Raw genomic sequence first — 5,000 nt, forward strand, 5'->3', positions numbered from 1 at the left:
TACAAGGGAATTGTAGGGTAATCTGCAATTAAGCAAAAAATGGATAAATAATGCAGAAATCCCACAAGTAAAATGTCCAATATAGTTTCTATGAAGTCCCACCCTGAGGGTAAGGGTGTTAAGCTGTGTTCCTAAGAGTGTCAGTCAATGGCAACTATGCCAGTGGCAAGCGACTACATTTCTGGCGTAGGCCAACAGACCAACACCATGTATTTTGTGGTAAGATAGAGCTTGGACCTATTCCTAGGGAAGGTAACATGTTATATCTTGCCGGAATTACGCGTTATTTTCTTAGCCTTTGCCAGTACACCTACAGTTGCGGAGACCATAGAGATCACTTGATGCTGCACCATTCCAAGAATTGCTTATAGGGATGTTTAGATGATTCTCATAGACTGAGACTACTATCAATAAACATTAGGTATCACAAGCAATCCATCAGTCTGAATAAATTGTCTCTATAATTCCACATGTTTCTTGCAAGCTGAAATCTTTTTCTGCCTTTCTTATTGGTTCTAGTAGGGCTTTCCATGAATGTTTGGCCATTGCATCATAAGTCTCAAAGTAGATTATGGATATTTTCACATCAACATTTGCGCACGGCAGTACTGACCGCATATTGTTTATGTATGTTGCAAAGTTTCGGGTTGAAGGAAATGAGATGTTCAGTGAAGAGAGGTAATGCAGTGATGAGATCTGTCTTTAATTTTTATTTTTTTATCCTATTATTTTTTTTCATTGTGCCATTATTTTTTTTTGTCTGTGTCCATAACAGCTGGTCCGCACAGTTACTCTAGAATCATGTAAAGGGTCAATTATTTTTTCATAAGGCTGCTGAACATTCCCAGCCATAAAAGATAATAATTCATATTAAACATGACAAGTGAATGAAATCCAACTGTAAAATCTCCTTAACCCAATCCCGACGGGCCCGGTGAGAAGTGGTAACCCCCTACACCGGGCCAATGCAATATTGCATCGGGAACGTCACACTGGTGTGTCGCCCCTTCATCAGGCACTTTGCTGTGTCACATGGGTGTGACACACCGTCATCATTGGGTTAATTAACCCTCTCTGGACGGGTGGTACAGTACTGTACCGCTCATTCAAAAGCCCAGTGGCCAGGCGGCACAGTATTGTGCCAGCCATTTAATTGATTTAGGCCTAATAATTCGAACGCCCCAGCATTGTGACGTTCAAGGCTAGAATGCCCCCGTCGTGAATGGGTTAAGCTGTAGAAAAGAGATACAGAAGCATCATGTAACTGTTGGAGAATAAGAGTTTGATTTCCAAAGATGTGACCGTTGAATGTCTTGATTTCCAAAGGTGTGTCAGTTGAATGTCTGCTTATTGTTCAGCCATTCACACCACAACTTTGAAGCTCTTGCTATGTGATCATTAAACTCGTAACTCGCTTGAGAAAACTTCTTGTCCCAAGGATACATGGTCGTGGGTAAAAGATATCCACCGGTGCTATTGAGAATATGTTTGAGTTGGCAATTATGTGAATTTTTGTACTGTACCACCTTGCTATTTTTTATTTTTCGATATCTGTTTATTAATTACTACATTTATTTTATAGTACACATTATCCGATTTTGAAGAATGTATATGATTTCAGCAAATCTTATCCTATGAGATGTTTTTTTTCTCTACTTTTATATAATTTAATTTTAAGTTGTTTACATGTAAAACGTTATGATATGGATATTTTGGAGACTTGGAAGACCTGCCAAATTTTGTCTAGTGTTCACATATACCTGAGAATGAAGATTGCCATATTTCATCCTTTAAAGGTTAAAGCCACACAACTAGGTATAAAAAATTTTAAGTTCACATTTGGATATGAAATAAAAATCTGCAAATCTGTGTTCATGTGGCTAAGATCACTTGCAGCTCCAGCAACTACACCCCAGTGCCTTTAGAAGTTTCGTGCACAGGTATTCATACAACTGACTCAAATTGTAACTGGGAAAAGTTTGCTCTAACCTTGATTAATGATGCCAGGCCCAGGTGAGTTGGCCAGGGTATTGCCTTATTAACCCAATCCCGACGGGCCCGGCGAGAAATGGCAACCCCCTACGCCGGGCCTATGCAATATCGCCTCGGTAATGTCACACTGGTGTGTCGCCCCATCATCAGGCACTTTACCGTGTCACACAGGTGTGACACACTGTCATCATTGGGTTATGCTTCCCATAACTCCTAAACTGCAGTACTGATCCAAGTCTTATAAGCAAGATATCATTATTAAGAACTGGTCTTCATGAAGAGCTGCTCGAGCAAAAGTATGTAAAAAGTACCATCTTGCTTTGGTTAAAGACTCCTGGCAGATTAGGCAGGGAAATTTTGCACCTTAATTGATGACACTGCTGCTGAAGGGTTAAGCTTTATCAATACTAGTAACAAGACTATCTATATTTAGTCAATGCTGTTATTGTTTGAATGATAAATATTTTTTAACCCATTATGGATGGGGCAACACTCTCATGGCACGAGTGTTTTTGACCATATGGAAGGTGTGCAAGTTGCCACTGCCAGTTTGGCTATTTTGCTGAGTGGCACTAGAAATGAAAAGGAGGAGTATATATAGTTGCAAATATTTTGTTTTTTCTTTGTTACAATAAAAAAAAAACATTTCACCAAACTTTATACCTCTTCATCCATAAATTTGTGATTGTGATGTTACACTAAGTGTACAGTGTTTATACCTCCTCTATGGAGACTAAAAGACTAAACTACAGGAATTTTTTGTCTGAACAATGTTATATCTATGCTGTTACCCAGTATGGTCAAATGATACAATTATAGGGTCATTTTTCTCTCATGCCAGGAAGTATGTCAGATATTGCCACAGATTATGTTCTCAGGTCATTGACCACTGCTGGTAAAATTGAATACCTTGTTTTGTTGTAGAATGTATTAATTTATGAATTGACTGTAAGAAATAAGAAAGGTAAGATGAAATTGAATATATCATTATAAGGTTTAAACTTTATAATACTTTTAGAATTATAATGCTGTCTTAACCTAGAATGTGCTTCATGTGAGTATGTGTGTGGGTGTGCATTATTATTTGTGTCTGTGTCTCTGTCCTTATCTTTTTGAGGATGTGTCTGTGACCCTATGTCAGTGTCATTGTCATTTCTAGAATAAGTAATTAGGGATCTTCTGGAACACAGTTATATTTCAGAACTGGAAACATTTGGTTTTGCAATCTAGATCTCCTTTGTAAGGCAATAATTAGAGTGAGGACATTTATTTAAAGAGACTTGCACCAAAAATGTTAATCAGCCTAAAACATGTCATAAACCATTAAGTCAGCTGATCAAAATGTAATGCAAAATGGTAGTGATACTGACTGTGCTAATTACTGTCAGGACAGGTGATATGATGCAGGTTTATTGACATGATATTGATATGCAAGTGTATTGCCATGTAATAGTACTTATAATTAGCCTCTTGTATTTCTGGTCTGCTAGTTGTAGTGTCCACTGATGGTCAGCTTACAATGTGATGGTAAATAGAGACGTTGTTTTTTATCAGTTGTATCGACCGGAAATTAACCAGCTTGAAAAGGTCGGTGTACCATTGTTACTGATGGAACAGTCTTAACATATGTATCATGATAGTTTTTGGTAGGAGGGTGTTGTTTTTTTTAATATATATACAATGGCCTTCGAGAAGTTTTGGTTGATAACATGATTTTACTTGAAGGCATATTGTAGTCTTCTAGTCATGGCAGTTTAATGAATCACTTCTTATGTTGGTTTGTGTTCCATCATGGAAATAGAAGAAATGAGAAAGAAAAAAATAGGAGTGAATAGGAGTTAAATAACAATAGTAATGATGATAATATTAATATGAAATTTAATTGTTACGCTCTTTTTAGGCATTTTCTTAAATGACAAATATAGAAGAAGGTATGAATAAGAATGAAAGACCTCACAATATAAGAGATCCAATCAATGTATTTCAGTTAAGTAATGTGATTCTGATGAAGGTTAAACTGAAACATCAGTTGCATCTCTTGGGCTATGAAGTATTTCATTCTAACTTACACATTTTTCTAGAGATGTAGACTCTTTATATGAGAAGTCATTAATTTTAATGATTAGAGACAGCTAAATGATAGTGACTCAGAATCTTACAGTGCTGAGTAAAATATCTGCATTAAAGAAAATAGATAAACTGAGAAGTAAAGGGAATTGTTTTAGACCAGCCGACGTATGTATACAGGATGTGTGTGTCAGTGACAGTGCTTTATTCATGCAGTATTGCCATCTAATGATCATATGTAGTTCCGTAAATCCATTGAGCTAAAATGGCTTTTACTGTAAGACTAGAATGATTGTTTGAGAACAAAGCACAGATAGAAATCATACAAGAGCTATTCAAGACAGATTTTTTTGGTAAATATATTTTTATATAAAATGCAGTTTGATATAGTAATATATAGCTGTTTGATATTGCCATGTTCTCTTGTTAATATATTAGATTTTTAAACATTTTTACAAAGTAGGAGTTTCAAGTATTAATTTTGAGGGCAAAATTTTAAGTTTGGCTAATTTCGGTGGTATTATTTGAAAAGCATGTGGTAATTCATGTGGTATTTCAATCTACAATTTCTACAGTAAAGGAATTGTAAGGTAATTAGTTTCAATTTTGAAATGTTAAACCTGAAGAAAAATGCTGTAATCAGAGTTGGGAAATGCATGTTAAATAAAAGTATGAGAACTTAAAAGCATTATTTTTTGGTGGATTAGTGTAAGACTGAACTCACACTGACACTGGCAGATTACAGGAATGATGGAAGATAATGTCTAATTAATTGTTTGGGATTAGTCAAGCAGAGGAAGAGGATTTTAATGCACCTACATATTTCCAATCATCATAAGTATGGGTAGATAAGAAAGGACTGGTATTAGCTGTACTCCTTTTGCATTTGATAATGTATTTTATATGTTATTGTGAAATCATTTAGTGTCATTCCTTTGACA

The 5,000-nt window shown here is 35.8% G+C and overlaps 1 protein-coding gene across 5 annotated transcripts in view; it reads left to right on the plus strand.

The window, feature by feature from the left end:
- Nucleotides 1-5,000, plus strand: part of Reps (RALBP1 associated Eps domain containing) — a 68,968-nt gene that overhangs the window by 812 nt on the left and 63,156 nt on the right. The window lies entirely within an intron of this gene.

The sequence above is a fragment of the Penaeus japonicus genome, unplaced genomic scaffold (genome assembly GCF_977035675.1).
Source record: "Penaeus japonicus unplaced genomic scaffold, GWHDUDI00000001_assembly GWHDUDI00000020, whole genome shotgun sequence".
NCBI lineage: Eukaryota > Metazoa > Arthropoda > Malacostraca > Decapoda > Penaeidae > Penaeus > Penaeus japonicus.